Source organism: Ixodes scapularis, unplaced genomic scaffold (assembly GCF_016920785.2).
Source record: "Ixodes scapularis isolate PalLabHiFi unplaced genomic scaffold, ASM1692078v2 PGA_scaffold13__105_contigs__length_92229423, whole genome shotgun sequence".
Classification (NCBI taxonomy): Eukaryota; Metazoa; Arthropoda; class Arachnida; order Ixodida; family Ixodidae; genus Ixodes; species Ixodes scapularis.
Window position 1 is genome coordinate 66936523 of NW_024609839.1, and position 21400 is coordinate 66957922.

The 21400-nt window shown below is 45.7% G+C and overlaps 1 non-coding gene across 1 annotated transcript; it reads right to left on the bottom strand.

Moving 5' to 3' along the window:
* Nucleotides 1–2596: 2596 nt before the first annotated feature.
* On the bottom strand, nucleotides 2597–2680 carry Trnak-cuu. The gene has a single exon. It is a non-coding gene; the product is annotated as a tRNA-Lys (tRNA).
* Between the last annotated feature and the right edge of the window lie 18720 nt (nucleotides 2681–21400).

Consider the following 21400-nt stretch of genomic DNA (forward strand, 5'->3'; position numbering starts at 1 on the left):
ACGCTGTGGGTCACCGGCGGCAGCGACGGCCACATAGAGAATACACTACAAGAAGCTGTAAAAACGATAGAGGACCAACTGAAGGGATCGGGGCTGGTGTGTTCCCCCGCAAAGTCGGAGCTGATGGTGATTTCACCCAGGGGAGCGAGCCGCAAGAAGCAAACTATCCGAGACTGCGATAAAATCCGCATACGAACGCAAGGGGGGCACATCATCCCCGAGGTAGCCAAGATTAGAGTGCTGGGCATGATCATCGAACGCAGCAAAGTCAACGGGGCAACGGTCTCCAAGCTCGAAGCTAAGACCGGCACGGCACTGCGTCTCATACGCCGCGTCGCCAATAGAAGAAGCGGGATGAAGGAAGCAAGGCTCGTCAGACTGATTCAAGCCTTCGTGATGAGCCATATCACCTACGTCGCCGCCTTCCATAATTGGCGGCAGTGCGAGCGGAAGAAGATCGACGCGATGATCCGCAAAGCTTACAAATCAGCATTAGGACTCCTAGGATGCACGAGCACGCAGAAGCTCGAAGCCCTGGGACTCCACAATAGCCTGGAAGAGATCGCCGAGGCACAGCAGACGGCGCAGCTCACCAGACTGTCGGGAACCAGGACCGGCAGATCTATCCTCAAACAACTAGGCATCGGAGCCAAGGAAGACGACCACCGGATGCAGGAGCAGATACCGCGGGAGCTGGGCAAGCACATCGTCGTGAGCCCAATCCCGCGGAACATGACTCCCACATTCCATCAAGAAAGAAGAGAGGCGAGAGCCAAGGCGCTGATCGCGCTACACGCCGGCGATGAGGGAGCCGTGTTCGTGGACGCGGCCAGTTACAAGAACATCGGCGACGCCTTCAGCGTCAGCGTGATCGGAGCCAAAACGGGTGAGATCAGGATGGCGGCCAGCGTGCGGACCACTGTGCCCAGCCAGGCAGAAGAAGTGGCGGTAGCCCTCGCCATCGCGGACCCCAGAACGAAGACGGTGTTGTGCGACTCGCGAACGGCAGTGCGCAACTTTGCGAAACAGCGAGTGTGCAGTGCGGCAGCGCGCATCCTGCGAAAGGCCGAAGTCAACGGAGTCATCACCAGTGCGGTGATAAAGTGGTTTCCCGCCCACGCGGGCGCGGAAGTGGCGGGCTCGCTGGGGCTCACCAACCACAACGAGACGGCCAACTCCGTGGCGCGTGGACTCGCCGGCCGCGCCCCGGTAACGGCCGCCGCCGACGTGGTGGATCGCCCCGAGAAGGACACCATGGACGCTTACAACGAGGTAACCCTGTGGTACCGGTTAGCCAGAAGAACGATGGCCCTGCCCCACCCCCGTCTGACGCGGGAGGAGGCGGTGGTATTCCGCCAGTTACAGACTAACTCCGTGATAACCCCAGTGTTAGCAAAGCACCTGTGGCCGGAGGTATACGTAACAGACTTATGCAGACTGTGCGGGAAGGAAAGGGCCACGTTGGCCCACATCCTGGAAGACTGCGAATGCGCGAACGCGGACAACAGTGCAGACGTTCTCCCGCCCCTCATGGAGGAGGCGAAGAGATCCGAAGACTACGACGTCCAACACACGGCCGTCCAGCAGATCCTAGCGGCACTCGAGAAGCAGCGACCGGACGGGATGGAAGCAGAAAGGGTTAACCCGAGTACGCTGAAGCCCGCCGCGAGCGGCTCTCCCCGCTAAGAAGACGTCCGGCCACGTCACCCCAAGAACCCACCTGAGAGGGTGGGATGATAGGGGTTACTGCAGGAGACCCATTAAAGTTGCTCTCTCTCTCTCTCTCTCTCTTGGCCTTCGCTTTCTTTCTCCAACTCAACACAGGCCGCCTCGGTGGCTCCGAGGCGAGAGCGTTGGCCTACGGATCCCCTTGTGGCGGGTTCGAATCCCGGCCGAGGTGCCCGCAATCTGACGGAGGCTTATTGCGGTGAAGGCGCCGTGTAACCGAGCTTTCGGTTGCACGTCAAAAGATCCCCAGGTGGTCCAAAGTAATCCTCAGTCCTCCGCTGGGGCGTGCCAGATGCCCGTCGTTGGTTTGGCACGTAAAACCCCCAAATTTGACTTTCCTCCTCAACACAGTCGTTCGGGCAAGTCGTGATTTGGGTGTGCGGCGTGGGCAGTTTGCCGTTTTGATCTGGATGAGCATCGTACCGGCGTGCGGTCGTGTAACGTGTATCAGAACTGCGTGAGCCAGTAGGGACCCCAGACCAGCGGTCGTACTCCACTCGCTGAATTTCTCATATATCCTGGGTAACAATTGTCACTGCGCGTGCTGGCTGATTGACTTCATATGTGAGTACTGTACTTTCGTAGTTTCCAAGCACCTCCATAACCACGTAATTTAAAAAAAAAACAGTGTTTCAGTTAGAAAGTCAAGATCACAAAACGAAATTAAGCGTTTATTTGTTTTGCTGTCCTCGCTTCCGCAGCACAACTTCTGATGACCTATTCTTGCTTTAAATTGTGGGGATTGAAAAGGACGACAATAAAGGTGGCTCGTGAGGTGGGTCAAGCTAGCGCGCGCTCAGGACGAGCACGGGTAGAACGGGCGTAGACACCAGTGAAGCGGCTGTCTTTTCTTCAGTCTCCACATTGGCGCCCAACGTGGGGCCCGAACCCACGACCCTGAGATTAAGAGTCTCATGCTCTACCGACTGAGCTAGTCAATATTTTGTCGAGCCACTCGCACGCTGTGCGAGTGGCTCGACAAAATATTGAGTTAGCGCAGCTCGATCAGAGGAACCAATATGACCAAGGCAGGAGATCCCTAGAATTTTCAATAGGCGACTGCGTTCTCCGGCGCGTGCACCCGCTTAGTAATGCAGCAAAGGGATTCGCGGCATCACTAGCTCCTCGTTGGGAAGGTCCCTTGGAAGTTGTTTCACGGGTATCACATTTGGTGTATAGGTTACGACATGTCGAAGACGGGTCGTTAACTGGACCCGTTAACATTTGTGATCTGAAGCCGTTTGTTTCTAGACATGTCACCCTTTAGGGATGTCCTAAGAAACACAGTCCCCCGTCAATTTTTGCCACACGAAAGATTGTTGCTCATGGTTATTCTCTATCCAGGCATGCCACCTCGACGCAGCAACACCCATTCCTTCCGACGCTCTCGGAGCCGCTCCCGATCCCCCCTACGCCCCCAATTCAACCCACGGGGCCACTCACGCCGCGCCAGGCGACATAACCGCCGTCAGCAACCGCCACGCACTGCCGAGGCTGCCACCTGGTGCGTGATGGAGGCCGGTCGAATGGTCACATTCGCGTCCCGGATGGCCTGGGAACACCAACCTCAAGTGCCACAAGGGACTGCACCAGAAGACGTTCCCCATCCCTTCCGGCGACGGACACTGACGGAGCGCTGTGCTGCAGATCTACCCGCCGCCTACGACGAGGAAGAATATGCCGACATCTGTGAACTTTGCCGCGTCCCACTCATTTCATGCGAACAACATCATCAAGGAGCACTTCACCACGACCGAGAAGACCGCCAGCGGGCGCTGGTGCGAGCTGAATCACGGGCCCTTACACCTGCCGACATCGAGGCCGCCCTCCTTATCGTTGGCCGTGCCTGCCCCGAACGCCTGCGCCGAACACTACCCTTACCACCAGAACTGGCGAACATCAGACTTAGCGACGATGAAATTTAACTACCACATCAAACTCTATAGCCTCACAAGCAAAATAATACCTAAACCGTCGAGCTACGTTCACATACAAGAGATCTTTCGCCACATAGAAGCCATCTCTTGGGGAGGCCACCGCCCATCACCACGACCTCACCAACCACCCCCCACCGACGAGTCGTGACCAGGAAAGCACGTCTGTCCTGGCCACCCTTGCATCGCTTGCCGAGGCACAGCTCCCAACGCAACCCTATCGTCGACGGAGGCTGTGCAGTGACTGGAATCACGGCATCACTATGCCCCCTGCCAAAAACTCCACAATCATGGCGTGTGCTCGGGGAGGGGACCAACGAAAACCACCTGATGAACAAAACTCTCCGCCCCCCCCCCCCCCCCCCCCCCGAGAGGGGGAATGATGTGGGGATTGAAAAGGACGACAATAAAGGTGGCTCGTGAGGTGGGTCAAGCTAGCGCGCGCTCAGGACGAGCACGGGTAGAACGGGCGTAGACACCAGTGAAGCGGCTGTCTTTTCTTCAGTCTCCACAAAATGCAGATGACGGCGTGTTGAACTCGACTTTTTTTAGTAGGATAGGGCCAGCTTGAACTTGGGAGACGAAAAAATGTTAAAAACAAAGATAGAAGGAAGAGGCAGGGATCGAGATACTGCTGGACTACCAACTATGGATTTAATGCTTCTTCCTCATCTTGAACCTTAACTATCTGCTTCTTTCCTGCTCATCCTGAGAGCGCCATACATTCCAAGGATAAAATTAAATGAATTGAAATGAAATGACAGCCACATACATTTTTCAATCTGACAATTAGGTTTGTCAATCTGGGATTGTATGTGGAATGTATGTGGCTGTCATTTGCTTTCAATTTATTTTATTTCATCTTTGAATTGTATGGCGCTCTCAGGATGAGCAGGAAAGAAGAGGCGGATAGTTAAGGTTCAAGAAGAAGAGGAAGAAGCATTAAATCCATAGTTGGTTGTCCAGGAGTATTTCTATCTCTGTCTTTTTCTTCTGTCTTTGTTTTTCACGCTTTTACGTTTCCAAGTTCAAGCTGGCCCTATCCTTGTCATGCACCGACTAGCCCAACTCAAGCCCGTAACGACCTTTCTTGTTAAAGACTGGAAGGCAGCTAGGTGCTGACGATGTTTAAATGGAGTTTGTGGTTGCGGATGTGGGTAGTGACGACCCGAGTGTGTTTACTGGGCCGCTCGCTGGGCCGGTCTTCTGTACAGCTGCTCTCACGGGTCTCTCAAGATATACGAACATACGATAAAATATGACCTTATGTGTTCTGATATGCTTGTTGAACGTATTTATATATGTTTTAATCTTGGAAGAAAAATAGTATCGCGAAGGATGCAAAGCAAATCGAGATGGAAATCATTTAACCAGAAGAGATGCTAAGGTCGGCTGGGCTCCAACAGCTAGACCGCGTGGGACCCAAGTCATGGCGCCTGGTTAACGTTCCAGTCACCGTTCTAGAAAAGAAACAATACTGCGCAATCTGCTATCTTGGCTTTCTGAGCCCTAAAGTATCACATTGGAACGTCTCATGGGGTGAGTTTTCTGTTGCGCGAGTATTTTTCCCAGCCTGAGCCTCACTCCTTCTTCCCGCAGCCGCAACCGCCGTTTGGGCGTAAAAGTATTGACAAAATGTGCAACCGCCAAAAATATCGCGTACCACGGTGAGAACGCAACGGTCTTCTCAGCTCAAAAAAATGCTCAATTTATTTTTAAACAATTGACCACTTTTTTTAATATTATAGTAGTAGTTTACTCAAGTGCATCGCCTTGATGTACCCCTGCGAGCACAAAGAGCTGACAGCCGATCCGGCAATGTATGTCTGCGAACCTCAAAAGTTATAATATCTTTCATGTTTTGCCAAATAGTCCGATTACAACTTAAAAGCAGGGAGCCGAACGAGTCAGCATTATGGTTCGGTTCGGGTTCATGTTCAGTAGCTTTGCATTTTCTTCTGGTTTGGTTCTGCAGGTTCAGTAAGGCTTTTGAACTAACGGTTCGGTTACCCGTTTCACCTCAACTTTGCATACGATTCCTATAGTTCGGACCAAAAATCCCTCGAAAACTGGCAGGCAGCCCAAGAAACACGAGGGACTGTTTCAGCTCACACTCTCCGCGACAGAACCTCGGCTCTGATCACGTGCCCGACTCCGGAACTCCTATACTGGCTCACCGGTACTCTAGCTTTTGCAATCCGCCGAGTCGACCCGCACATGGAGGGCAGAGTTAAACCAACCTTGGCATCTCACTGTCCAGGTCACGCAATCCAGACCTTGGTCATGGCCGTCCACAAAGAGAGCGGGGTGGAATGAATTAAATCTCGAGGACCACGGGGATCGCGCATCGCGAAGCCACTTCCCGGAGCAGCCGGCCATGGCCCAATTACTGCTCTTCTGGAAAAAGGTTTCCCTACGAGGCCTATCGATTGTGAGTCGGCGAAAGTGGCATCCGACCGTGGTCGCCGCCATATTAAGTTTGGCACGCTCTCCGTCTCATGCCAAGGAAGGCTCGGCCCATGGGCTCGCCTGGCTTCTAGCTTGCAGATCGCAGTCGCACAATTTTTGTAACAGCTGTGGCAAACTTTCTTTTTTTTTTTCATTTTTATGTTGAATTATCTTTGTTATTTTAGTATAAATGCAGGGATTCGCCTCGTGATCGAACTATATCGCCACCGTGCGGCCGAAATCGGAAACATGCGAAAGCGGGGGTATCGGCATGCGTCGTCTGCTACGGGCGCACGTTCACAAGCATAGATCTCGACGACGCAAGCCCGCATCAGGCTGAGCTGAGCCCTCCTTATTAAACGCTTGTAGTTTTTGTTCTTGTTTCTTCCTACCAAAGATTGTGTTGTATCGTTTAACATGCGTGGGAATTCAGCAAAGCGATTATTATTAAGTCGGATGCTTTCATAATCTTAGTGTTGTGGTTTGTATACAACCGCTGGTCCCACATAGTTTTGTTAACTCGCACAAACCATGGCTGTTATAAAACATTAAATGTTGATTAAAGCTGTGGTTTGATTAAAAAGTTAATCCGACTGATCGCTACCCTTTCATAGACTATAATCACTTGATAAATACGTTAGTTCATTTTTCACCGGTCATATTGCATAAAAGACGTTAAAACTACTTTTGTTTGTACTATGTTATAAACTGCATATTACATTCCCCTTTAAAACCTCACGTTGTGACGCCTAAAGAAATATGAGCACGGGAAGCCTTTTAAAGCGAAGTAATTTTTAAGTTATTATTTAAGCAGCATAATCACCAACTGATGACAATCACAAGCATGCTGAAGCGGTTTACCGTGCAAGCCTAGCTGTGTCCTGAAAGAAAAAAAAGACGTCAAAAATATTAATGCAGGCATTTTTTTACTTTTTCCTGGCTTTCTCCAGCAAAAGATTCCAATTAAGCTGCAAAAAAAAAGCGAAAAAAAAAACGATTAAAGCATCATTTTGAGTGAGGGTCACAAAACTAAGTTAAGTTTTTTTCATCTAAACGTGCAATCTGCGAGGAATAAAGGAGACAGCCTAATGTTGCTTTTTGATTCTTTTCAAACTTCATTTAATATTATTATGCTAACGGAAACATGGTATATTGATGACTGTGATTTTTATGTACTACCTGGATATAATCATTTTTATTTAAATCGAGATTACGGACGAGGTGGAGGTGTCTCGTTACAAAGTAATTTTTCTGACCTTGAGGTTGTTCCGGATTACACCATCATGACTCGCGACTATGAGATACTCTGTGCTAGAAGAAAAAACTGCATTTACTCTGTTTCTTATCGTCCACCAGGTAGAAATGTTTCAATCTTTTTTAATTTTTAGAAGAACTTTTTTGTTTTGCAAATGAGGAGAGATGTAAACTTTTTCTTGGTGGAGACCTAAATATAAACATACTCGAAGAATCGCGTGTCAAAGACGACTTGCTTATTCTACTTACATCAAATAACTTTTGTAATTTTATAAATTCTCTCACTCGTGTCACATCCTCATCGTCCACATTGCTTGATTTTTTTGTGACTAATCAAGAAGTAAGCTCGGTTAGTGCTGGCGTTCTGGAATATAGTTTAAGTGATCATCTACCCATATTCATGTTGATAAATAATATAACGTACCAGAAAATTGAGAGTGAGAATGAAAACAGAAGGACTATTAGGATCCGAAGCATAAATTCCGCCACTTTAGAAAAATTTCGTGAAACTATTTCAAATACAAATTGGGACCCGGTTTTTTCCGCTACATCTGTTGATGAAGCGTATAATGAATTTTTAGATATTTTTAAGAAGATATATGAAAACTCTTTTCCTTATAGGCAATTGAAACAAGCTAAAAAGAACCGCAAGCCATGGGTAACTAAAAAATGCCTAAAATTGATTAATAAAAAAAATAAACTGTATAGTACGTTTCTTAAAACAAGAACTCCAGAAGATCTTGCTCTTTTCAAAAAATGCAGAAATACAGTGAATAAGGTTCTTCACCAGTCTAAACAAACATATTTTCATAATTTATTTAATGAGACATGTATGAAGAGAACAGATCTTGTATGGAAACAGCTAAACCAAGTGTTAAAACATAGCCCCTTTGAGTCAGCTCTACAAGAAGTAACTAAAGAAGGTGTAACATTACAAGGAAAAGCTCTCGCAGAAGCTTTTAATACGTATCTAATAAATCTTGTAAGTAGCATACATAGTCCGTTATCAATGGCCTTTATGAAACCTAGAAATCAACACAATGCCTTTTTCTTTCCAACAGACGAACAAGAAGTATTTTCCACAATGTTATCATTTAAAAACAGTAACTCCTCTGATATAGATGATTTCCAGATCAAACCAATTAAGTATGTATTAGATGTCTTGGCACCAGTTTTAACACATATTGTGAATGCCTCATTGTATAGTGGTGTATTTCCTACAAAAATGCAGATTGCAAAAGTTATTGTTTTGTTTAAAGGTGGAAACAAAAACGATTTTTCAAATTATAGACCTATATCAATATTACCTGTGTTTTCTAAATGCCTTGAAAAAATCATTCATAATAGATTAACAAGTTTCTGTAAAAAATTTCCAATAATTACAGACTCTCAGTTCGGTTTTCGCAAAGGCCGATCAACGGAATTGGCATTGTTACAACAGAAGGAGCTAATTTTGAAGTCTTTCGAAGAAAAAAAAAATTAATTTTGGGTATTTTTATAGATTATTCTAAAGCGTTTGATCGTATCGATCATATTACTCTCATAAAAAAACTCGAATGTTATGGAGTCCGTGGTGTAACACTTGATATTATAAAATCATATCTTAATTTTCGGCGGCAATGTGTTGTAATAAATGGTCAAAGTTCTACCGTTCAACCTATCAGATCAGGAGTACCACAAGGTAGCATCTTGGGTCCTCTTTTATTTAACTTGTATATAAATGATATTGTTAACATCAGTAGAACCCCCTCTTTCATCATTTACGCTGATGATACTAGCTTATTTTTTTCAGGCACTGAAATACAGGAACTGGTGTATGAAACTAACACCACACTACAGAAGCTATATGAATGGAGTGTAGTAAACTCGTTAGAAATTAATATGAGTAAAAGCAAGGCGGTCCTTTTCAGACCTAAGAATAGAAATGTTAGTTCCAATTTTAATATTGTTCTTGGCCTCTCTCAAATTGAACTCGTTCAAAATGTGAAAACGCTTGGAGTTTATTTTAACAACCACCTGTCTTGGAATGATCATATTATCAATATAGCTAAAAAACTTTCAAAAGTGCTGGGAAAATTGTACCAGTTTAAAAATATACTGCCTTGTCGTTTAAAATTGCTCATATATAAAGCTCTTTTTGAACCTATTTTAAATTACTGTAGCTTGGTGTGGAGCACTACAAGCCAGTCCAGCCTAAATAAATTACATATTCTTCAAAAATAGGCTGTCCGCATTATACGAAATGTGTCTTTTGACACACACACTCCTCCTCTATTTAAAGAGCTTTATCTAACATCTATTCTTGATTCATATGAATTTACTCTCCTCACACGATATAGATCCACCCTCCGATGTAATGAACCATTTTTGACTTGTATTTCAAATTTAACTCCCATTTCTAAACCTTATGACGTTAGGGAAAGGGAGCGCTGGAAAATTCCATTTAATCGCACGAACTACGGGTTTCAAATGTTAAGCTATAATCTTCCACTTGTCTTAAATAAAGTTGCAAAACAAAATTTGCCAAACATTGAAAACCTACATCTCAATGAAATTCGAGAACTTTGTTTTCACAAATAAAAAATAAATTGTCTTTCTGAGCTGTAAATGCATCCGGTTTATATATTTTTGTTTCCTGTATACACCCAGTCCCTAGATGCTGTCGTTTCTTTTCGTTCTTTGTGTAAGAGGTCAAATCCTTCCTCTAACAGCAAATAGAGTATATAAGTGTTTTATTTTTTTTCCCCCATGTCGCTGTCTGCTTGTTTTCCCCGGTTGCTATTGTTTGTTACCGTATGCCAATTGTAAGGCTGCAGAGGCCTTGTCAAGTCAAAACTGTTTTGACTTTTTGCCTCTGCAGCCCACATCACTATTTGATGATGATGTAAATAAAATTGATTGATTGATTGATTGATTGATTGATTGATTGAATAGTCTGAAGGTTAATCTATGAACTCTCCAGTCCCGATATGCGTTAGGTGAGGGCGGAGGGGGATCGGGAAGTCTCGCGAGAACCGCTAGCCCTCACCAGCAAAAAAGTGTCGCTGCGGCCAGTGCTGTCTCTGTCGCGTTGCGGCTCGTTTGTTAGAGTTAGAGAGTCTACTATGCTCGAATAAAAGATTATTTAGCCCCAGAAAAGCCTCAGCGAGAAAATTTAAGCGAATGAACAAGCCCTACCGAGAAAAACATCTAATAACACGCACGCTATTGCGTTGCTCGGTTACACCCACCTGTTCTACTCGCGGCAGATATATTATGACAGTTTAACCTGTTTCAGTTGCCCTGCCAACTTACAGTCTGCGGATCATAACGAGAATATTCACTCTTTCCTCATCGCAACGTAGTAAAACTGTTCCGACTTCGAGAAACTTACCCGCATCATGGCAGAGTAAATGGAAACGTTTGCTGCAGTGGAACTCAGTAGCGCGGTAATTTCCAATACAGCACTAACTCCTGTTCATGCGAAATGTTTATGTTACCGCAAAAGCTAAAAGCTGCAAAACAGAAATGCATAGAACCTGCGATTTCACAGCCGACAGTACCCGTATTATGTTATCCGCGTTGGAATTTATTGTTTTGTTGAATTCCCACGCTGGTAAACCGATGCATCTATTTTAAAATAAACAAATATTTAACATAAATAGTGCATTTCACCCGGGGACAAGCATCCGTCGTGGTGATCCATGCTTCCCAACGTCTGCCTAGAGCAGACGACGCATCCACACGAGCAATTATTTAAATTTAGGCCCTACACTGGCACCACGATTCGATTTTCACCGAAGCACCGAACAATACCGCACCATTTTCCACTTAAATTGTTTTCCCGCAGATACTATGCGACAAAATAAACGCAAGAATCTACACTGTCTCGCGCGCGATGCTTCTATCCCCGCTTTGATGATGATGATAGCGCGACAGTAGCGCCACCTCTAGGTCGATCTTGAGGCCAATAGCATGTCTATAAAATATAGTATTCTTTTTGTTTCTTTTCTTTTTACTTAAAAAAAGAAAAAAAAACTACGCATCGTTGAACGCTCATTTTCTGCACAAATGAAGCACTAACGGTCCGAACCAGTTAAAAGAAAAAAAGGTTCGGGACTGACCGTTGCCTAATTCAAAAGTAAAAGAAAAGTGATTTTCTGAGAGATATATATGGTAACATGGGGCCCGTTTTCAGCCGTTTTCGGTAAATGGTGCCATTCAGCTCCATGTATATTCCACAGCTCTGTCCGCCGCCATTTTCCCGTTTAAACTTTCAGAATATCACCTAAAACTGTTGATTCAGATAACGGTTAAATCAGAAACTTCGGTATCTGGTTTCGACCGCTGGCGCTAAATTTGGACAGAGGATGTGAGTTCGGCGAGGCGTAGTTCATTTTGGCGGCAAAAAAAAAAATAAACACTGTAAATTGATCTCTTCATACTGCCTTGGATGTTTGGGCATTGTCCGAATAAAGGACTCTTCGCAGTGCTCAGCGGTAAACAAATCGTCGGAATGTCATGATTAATTCTCGAGCGGACACACTTGACACACGCTCCAAGGGAATGGACTGAGTTGAAGCACAGGGGGTAAGCAAAGTTGTGTAAGCTCTTCCCGCCTTCTCGACTTTCGTGTACCCTGCAAAAGTAATCCCAGCTACCTCGAAGGTACAGGCTTCTTCGGTGCGATTGGTAGGCCATGAGCTGAAAGTGCGGACGCTGCTTTTAATCTAAACCTTTTGCATGTTGCGCAGGTATGCAGCACTTTCCTTACCAGTTGTCAACCTCGTATAATCCAGAATCGCTCTCAGAGCTGTGTCAACGCGTTGGCGACTCCAACGAGAAGTAATCGTTGATGCAAAGTGAGTTCAACTGAATTGATAGGTATGTGGTCGTTGGGCAAGATATTCGGATACATATTATTCACCGTTGAGTCGAGTTCAGAGCTGGCAAATTTATTTTTTAAAAAGTAAATCAATTAAATTATTAATAACTTATCTGAAAACTGCAAAAATGTAATTAAATTACATTATAAATTACCGCAGACTGAAGATAATGACGTTACATTACAATAACTTTGACATTACTTTTCAATACTCGGAGGCAGCAATTCGTGCGTATTTTATTTACAGTATATGTACCAAAACTAAGGTCTTCCTGTCTACACCGCAACAGCCTTATGGCCATCAAAGCGAGCCATACTGAAACTCGTTTTGCTGACGCACAGGACAGAAGTGTTAAACATGATCAATAGTTTTCTCTTTAGATGTGGCTCAAGACAGTCCACTCACCGGTTTCGCTGTTCATTCAACGGCAAATGCACTTAGTTAAAGGGTGGTATGTTTTCGTTTTTCAGGATTAGAAGCTATAGTCCGTGTCAGAATGTTAAGTCGGGCCATAGCCACTCGTTCTTAAGAAGAGTCGTCACGTGAAACGCTTTCCTTCCGTCTTGGACACAATCTAATTCTATTCTCCCAAGAGCACTATAGTTGACGCATTCCCAGTCATTCCTTTCAAGAGTATTGTTTCCAAATACCCGAAGAGCCCAAGTTATTGCGCCTTGTCACACAAGGGGACGATATTTGCTAAGCAGAAGCGTCGCCCGTCCGGGCGACGCTTCTGCGAGTCGAGATGGTCCACGAACCAAAGGCGTTTTGGCGCTTCTGGTGCGAGCTTCCTAAAATGTGTGCTTTCCCAGCAAACGGGTGGCGATATCTGCTCGTACTTTTATTCTTCGGCAGCGAGGCCTAGCGCGAGCGACCGAAGAACAAGCTTTGCTCGATTCCCGTCTTTTCCGATTACAAAAAGCACCCCTACTTCGCAAGGCCGAGGGTATGCATTAAACTTTCTGGGGCCTTCACAAGGCAATTGGGAGTACCTTTTCATTAGGGTCGTTTGTTATTCAAAGCGGTCAAAGCTTACGGTTTGCCATTGCTTGACGAAAAAGCAAGAAGGCTGGGGATGAGATCCTTGTTTTCTCTCATGTTTTAAAATACGTTGACCTCACTGGTGACCCTTCGCGTTGTAGCCTGTATGCTGCTCATCCCTAGGCTGACATTGCGGTGGAAGCTACGTGCTCGATGGAACAGCCACACGTCTATCTTGCCGCCACGTAACCACCCTCTCGTTCATACCCACGCGCAGAAAAAGGGACGGGTCAGGTAATCGAAGGAAGATGGTTGGTTGGCTCTGATGAGCTCGTAGCTCCCTCCGCACTGTGAACTTAGGGATGGACCAAGTACAGCATCGTCGTGATGAAGTGGCGCCGTGAGTCTGTCTTGCCTGGAGTTCGTGATCTGTGGCCTTTCAGTGATGTCTTCAGACGCAAGATTTCTCCTACGCCTGTCTGGCCCTTCCAGCCTGCCTTTGTGCTTCTGTCGGGTTCTTCGTAGGAGGCTTTGCCCTCAGATGACGGTCGTTTATTTGCTCTGATGTCCTTTTCACATTTCATGAGACAAAATGAGTGTTCTTTTTTTACACGCAACCGCAATCGAACTTCCTTGTTTAGGACAAAAGTAATTTAAAAAAGTAATGAGTAATTTCTTCAAATTACTGCCTGATGCAGTAATTAATTATATTAATATATTTCCAGCCTAAGAAAGTAGTTTATTACTTATTAATTACCATAAAAAGTAATTTAATTACTGTAATTTTATTACATTGGTGTCATTACTGCCATCTATGATTTTGTTCTTGTAACCGACTTCCAGCTCGCAAAACTCCAGCTTTATTCAGGAACGGTCTCAAATTTGTCATCTTGGACCCCTGACAGAACCATTCTCTTGTATTGGCTCGATTTTAGCCTGAAACGTGTCTTGTTTGACCATTTTCATGCAATTTACGTTCCGCTTGAAGAATGTCTTCAGCTGACAACAAAGGGTTGGATCTTCCGCGATGGCTTCCTTTGCAGTTACTCGCGAAACGGAAGATTCATTCTGTAACTCCTAAGATGGTTCAGAAGTTACTTTAGCGCTTTCAGTCCAAAATAGGTTTTTCTGTAGGTGCAAGGGTTGGTACTACACTTGTACTGACATTTTGTTAAACTTGCGTTAACATCAAGTTTTGGTGTTTGATGTGGTCATTTAGATGCCGTTCTTTGTGCCATTCAAGAGCTTCACACCAGAGATGATTTCTCTGAAGATGTGCAACTAAAATTCCTCTGGTAAGTAGATAGACTGGATTTCCTTTTCCAGGACAGAAGTTCCACCGAGACCCTTCAGCATTATTTTGGATTTATACTAGTCTGTTGTCAACACACACGTTTCATCTGTTGGCTGACTGATCCTTGAAACCACTTTAATGCAATCGTAGAATCTGTTCACAAATATTAGGTGTACTACTTATCTTCGAATGTTTTGATGACATTCTGGAGCAGTCAGCTGCCGACAACTGCCATTAAATCTGAGTGGGGGCGAGTAAGTCTGGTTATTGGTGCTACTCGGGCTATGGCTAACAAGGGGAGCGTGTATACTCTTTCGGTAGCGTCCGACGTGCGCAATTATAAGGCTGCACCATAAGCTTGTAGACTCGAATCAGCAAATGCATTAATCTGGTAGTTGGGGAGTTCATGTCGCTGACCAAGTTGAATATGACGCAAGGCACACCTCTCTCATTTCATTGCACCAGATGTCCCATTCGCATAAAATCTTCGTATGTATAGTGTCTCGTCTCGGTCTATTTTTTTCCCCACAGTGTCTGCAACAACATCTTGAATCGAATCATAAATTGTGCAAAAAAGCCCGTAAAAAAAAAAGAAAAAAAAAACAAAAATCTGGGTTGATGGCTGCAGGAGATAGCGTTTAGTTTTCACTTTGAATTTCATAAACTTCAAAATCGAGTCTAGCGATAATTTAAACACGTCTTCCGCAGTGTCCCAGATTATTCCGAAAACCTTGGTGCATGGCTTTTTTTTTTTTTATTTTTTGTCTGATTTTTGTTATCTTGATTTGAAACGGTTTATATGGCTTGAAATTAAACGCTCATTTCTTCAGTTTTATTCCCGCTTTCTGCCTAGTGGAACATGTTTCGATATACTATAGTAGGTGGCAGGTCAAGAACGAAGTGGAAGCTCCTCCCACCCCTTTCCACTTAAGCTTAGCGAACGGTGGAGAGGAGGTCGCCTCCCCTCCAGCGTTCGCACTGCTAAAGTGGAAAGAGGTGGGAGGAGCTTCCACTTCGTTCTTGACCCGTCACCGACTATAGATCTGTGTTGCCTCTTCGATAGTCAACGCCCCCGTAAGGAGTTCATCTACGTAAAATTACCGCGCTAGGATAGCCGCCGTGTCTTTTTACTTGGTGAAAGTCTTGAGACGATGCTGGAGTGTTGCTGTAAGTAGGAAGGGGCTCGAAGGGTCTCTAAATGGAGACACTGGTCAGTCTCCACGCCTCGATGGGTGGCAGTGGGCATGTAATACGCGAAGTTTCATAAAACAAAACAAAAATCGTAATGCATTGCGGTCTTCCTGCCTAACTGATATTTGTAGGAAGGCTTTCTCTATGCCAGCTATCATTGCTACTTCGTTTACGCGGACTCGCAGCAAGACTTTCAGCGCCTCGTCTGTCAGGTTTGTATGAGTCTCCAGGTGTGTGCTCAGCCTGTCTTGTTATTTCCAGGGTGACGAACTGTAGAAAACAATGCGTTTTTTTAGTTCTGAGAGAGCGTTCTCGTATTACTGCGTGATGTGGCAGGTAACGAAGATACTGTGCTGTTTCCTCGCTCTCGTGTTTTGGCACAACCTCTGCGTGTTCGTCTCTTAGGTTGTGTCGAATGAAGTTTTTTTTGTATTTTTAAAATACAGATTTTTTACGCAGTTTTCTTAGTAGTCCATGAAGTTTCACGTTTCCTAAATCTTGATCACTGTGAAGGTGTCCTTTGTGCTCTATCCAGGTAATTCCCACCTCGTACCTTCCGCCGTGTATCCTAATGCTTTTCTTGAAACTCGTCCAACATACCTGTGTTTATATCTTTCTTCTCTGAGTTGTAGATTTTAATATGATCTGGATCCCCAAAAGCCTGGATTTGATCGCGAGGAGAGGATATGAGGTGGCCCGTGGGATTTTTGAATGCCTTACGTACATTTAGACTCATACCTCGTCATATGATAAATACATGCACCGTAAACAAGGAATGTCTACAAGCCGCATGATCATGCCCTGTAGACATTCACTACTAAGACGATGGTAGTTATCCAATAACGTGGATGAAATATTTACTATAGTCCGCTGCAACTCAAGAAGGTAGGGCGAGGGTAAGAAGGGCCGGGGAGGAGGAAGCAGGCGGAACTCTGAAGAGGAAAGGGGGAAGCTCCTTCTCTTCTCCAGCGTTCCGTCTGCTTCCTCGTTCCCGCCCCGTCTTACCCTCGCCCTACCTTCTTGAGTCGCAACGGACTATCGGAGGTGTTGCCACAATAATCCAGCCTGGCAGTTGTTCGTCCCTGCGAAAAGCTAGAAAAGTACGGGTAAGTTACGCTTACGGCATCAGCACTGAATACTCTGAATTTCTTGAGAGCGCCGCCATCTTGCGGCTTGTGTACGACGGGCAGATTTCGTGATCGTTGCGATTTGAAAATGCGACTTTCTTGGCTTTACAAACGTTTCCAGCTACTGATTGCACGTGGCGCAACAGCTTGCGCGTCATCAACCAATGAGACATTTTGGAACCCTTCGCGAGTTCAAAATAGGCAAAACGTTGTTGAGAACTTCTCACCAACATACGAACAGCGAGAGATGTCTCGCAGCCACTGACCTGCTTGTTCTTAGTACACCCTCCTCCAACGCTCGGTGTCAGCTTGTGTACGCCAGCAGAACAACCTGGGATTTGCGAACGAAGCAAAAGTGGTAAACGGCTTCCAAGGGAAGATAGCAGACGATCACAATTTTTACCGGTTTCCGATCCGCTGGTCTCTATCGTAGTAGGCAGTATCGCGGATCGGGAGCCCGACGGTAGCACCACCGGCGGCCATTGCTTCACGCGAGGCAATACAGGCAAGTTCACAGGAGGAATAAGAGGAAAGATTTAAAAGCACCTTTTCGAAGCGTGTGATTACTCTTGTATTAAAAACAAAGAAACAAACACGTCGGAGGTTTCGCAGGAAAAGTAAGACAGACAAATAAGTACGACAAATTAGACGCATCTCACTTTTCACATTTTTTCAAAGGGTTCAATGCATTCGAGGGTCTCACGCAATGGCCGCCGGTGGTGCCACTCGGCCCATGTAAAAGAAGCCTCGATCCGCGGTCCAACCTACTACAATAGACAATAGCGTTAGCAGACGAACCGCCTCCGAACGCTATCTTCGGTTGTTCCGCGAGAGGCCAACATAGATCTCGCTCTTACTCTCGCGATGACCAACACCGGACTCCAGGAAACTCAAGCTATGTCGTACAGCCGTATCGTGGCCCGTTTGAAATTTCTGGAAAACAAAGATGCGGTTTGCACACTTTCAGATAAAGTGGCTACAATAATTTGAAGTATAGTATGAGGGCTGAAGCGTCGCTCACTCTGAAGCGTACAATTGGGGGGATCTAGCTCGGGTCACGCGCATAAATTCGGAAGGTGACATGTGCCAGAAGGTCTGCATTGAAGCTGTCTCAATAATACGAGGAGCTTAGGTCGACCTGTCGACAAAGTCGCTTATCGCCTGCCAGAAACCTGCGTGCTAGAGCGCGCAGCTGTCGTGGCCATGGGCTAGGACCCCACTCTACACTTGAGCAATATTTAAAGTAGCGGCAGATTCGGGGAGGCGCGGTTTTTTCAAGCCTAATGTCAGAGGTCCCCGTCTCGGGAGACTAAATATAGCGGACGCTGACAACGCCCCGTTTCACCTAAAAGGGCCACTGCGACTTATCCGTGCCCGGCCAGAAAATGATCGATACTGCCGACAAAGTGGCTGAGTCTTGCAAAAATATGATGGATTACTTTTCTCTATCATATATCTTCTTTCATATTTCAAAGACTGTTTACTTACTTCCTGCCGTCATATATTACGTCTCATTAATATACGCGGTGCTCGCTATATAGGGAAACACAGTGTACGAACACCGCGTGTTCAATGGTAAAACCCTTGCGTCTCTTGGAGGCGAGTTGACTGCGTCAAACTCCCCAAAGGTTTGGCTTTTCGAAGAGCTGCTTGTTTTTTTAAGCGATAGCTTTTATGTACTCTACACCCCCGTATAAGTGGTGTAGGCCGTCTGTCGTCGATATCACTAAGTGCTTCAGAAAGAAAATCCCCAAATCCCGCCGCAGTCTTCTCAAGATTCGATCCAGGTTTCGTTGCCCGCGAAGCGAACGCTGTACCGCAGAGCCGCGCCAGCTGCCTCAACGTGCCGCCCAATAAGCCGGATGTGTTGAGGACAGCTGCACATATTAGTCTCGCGCAGCGCCCGCTCGGTGGCCGTATATTGCGGGGATGACGTAGGCATCGCGCCACCCGAGTCTAACGTCGCGTCCCCTAGAGGGCCTCCGTGGGCATAAAATAAGCGTACCTGCTAACTGCGTATGTAATAAGGTCGTCACGGGTTTACTGCGAGGTGCGTAAGGGCACATTAGCGACCGAAGAGGTGTTGCAGCTATAAAGGTGGGACTATACTTACAGTGGATTCACACAGGACTGGTGTTTTGCGTGCTTACAGCGAGCGCGGCCATTGCCATCTTAGAATAATTCACAAAGATAGAATCACACGTAGGATTACTCGTTTTAATGAGCACGTATGGCTCTATTCAGTATCGTGTTCCGAAGCTGAGGGTCGCGACAGATTCAGCGGGGGGTCGCGAAGCGTCTGGGGAATAACTAAAAAGAAGATACGGACTTGGCTTTCCTGTGGTGGCGTCGATGAAAAACAAAGGGCTGCCGCGCAGCTCAACGTGGAGCCGGAATTGAGAGTTGTGGCGTCCAATATCCGTCCCTCGTTCTAAGAAACTGCTTCAACAAACAAAAATCGCTTTAGTAAATAGTAATTCCTGTCAGGTCGTTTTCTTTCTCATTCACTCTGGTTGCTTAATACTCTCAAACATATCTTCCGCGTGAATTTTGTTACGTGCTCTGTAATGAAAAAGGTTTGTGGCACCGCGAAAGGCCCAATACAGAGAAAGGGGGATCACGACGCGATATTTTATATGTTTGATAGACTGAAAGTGTTTGTACGTAAAAATAATAATCTTCATTTAGACTCCTTGAGTCTCAGGTGGAGGGGCAGAAGGTAAACAGATTTGCCTGGCGAGGCGCCACCACCCTTATACACTGCTCAGCACGGAATCAAAACAAACTAGAAATGAACAATTGAACACAAGTAAAGCGGCAATAAATCTTATCAAAACATGCCTCACTGCGCGAAGTAGGCACGTAACAAGACTTCTACAGAATTGTGAATTAATTAAACCGTTGCAAGAAGCGAAATCATTTGTAATCCTTTACATTTATCAGTAATTTTGTAACGTAAGAAATGTATTAGCTGGAATAATTGTAAAGTAATTTCTTTTTATATTTACCTAACGGTTTCATTATTGTAAAGCGTCACGTTTTCTCGCAACACTCCCCCCCCCCCCCCCCCCCCCCCGGTCCTTTCCCCCTAGACAGATAATAAAATGTGTTCATTTTGGTAAAATCGACCGCGGTCACGCTTCAAAACCTAATGCCAGAGTTGGGAAATTAGGGAAGAACATTAGCGAACTGTTACTATGTGTGTCCGCTCTAAGTGGGATGACGAAATTTGCCAGAAACAGACGCAGCGTGAACGCTCACCGTCCGATTGTTCATTCGATTCGAACGGAACGGCCTCGAATAAATTGAAAGGGAAACAGCGCGAAAATAAACGAGGGACCAGCAGAAGAGGTAACGACAGAACGGAGCTGTGTCTGTCATTACCTCTTCTCTACTCGTCCCTCGTTTATTTTCGCGCTGTTCCCCTTTCATGATGTCAAACCAACTCGCGCAACTTTATGCGTTGTTGCGCTTGAATGATTGTTTGTCAAACTCGCCTGAGGGCTGAAAATGATTGTATTCAACACGTGAGCGCCTCCTGGTGAGATTTAACCTGTGGACTCGTTCGTAACAAGGTTAGGGATCTCGAAACCTCATTAAACGCGTTTTCTCTTCATGCTTGTTTTGTTTTGTTTTGTTGTTGTTGTTTTTTACGCGATAAATTGAGCATAATTGTGCGCCAACACGGCGGCCCGTACGTCGTGACGCTGCGGTGGAGCAGTGGTTGGCACGGCGCATGCGTAGACGGTGCTCTTCGCGAGAATCTGGGTTCTGCGCACGCCACTCGCCCACACCGCCCACAGCGTCTGCCCACAGCGTTTGCCCACACCTCATGTGGTCAAACGCTGACTTGTTTGTATATACAGCGTGTCTGTCTATATGATTTTTGTGTATTGATAATATAGTGTCGGACGCAATATATGTTTGTACAAACCCTGGAGAAAACTTGATAGGGTGAAGAGAATAGATAATTTGACATTCGAAGAAACTTTTAGTGAATAACGTAACTGCTTCCGGGATCCTCCGGTTTACCGTAAATAACGAACCGGCGCTCCGTTAATCGTCTTCACGTTATAATATGTGTATCACTAGCGTTTTGTTGTTTTCTGTAGCTACGGGACTCGCAAATATCTGGTCGAGGTTTTCTTGTTTGTTTGTCTTCGAGAGAAAGGCGCACTTCTCTCGGTAACAAGCTAGCGGTTCAGTCCGCATCGCCGGGAGGGTAGATTGCCCAAGAAATATTGCCTTTCTAGAAACGGGAGTCTCGTTCCAACCTCCGAGCAGAGCAGTCGACTTCCCCCGGGCTCCGAGAACTCCGCAAGAACGAGAACGTGATTCAAACATTAACATCAAGCCGGCGCTCGGCGCGGCTGGATCCAAGGATAAACATTATTGATGGGCCGAACTTTTGCCGAATCGAAAATTCGGCGCCGAATCTTGGGACTCGGCAAAACCAAACTTTCGCCGAACTTTTCTAAAGATTCGGCAAAGATGCGGCAAAAATACAATGTTACCAGACTTAGAGTTGATTGTTTGTTTTTCCTAGCGGAAAAAAAAAGGTTTTATATTTTTTTTTTT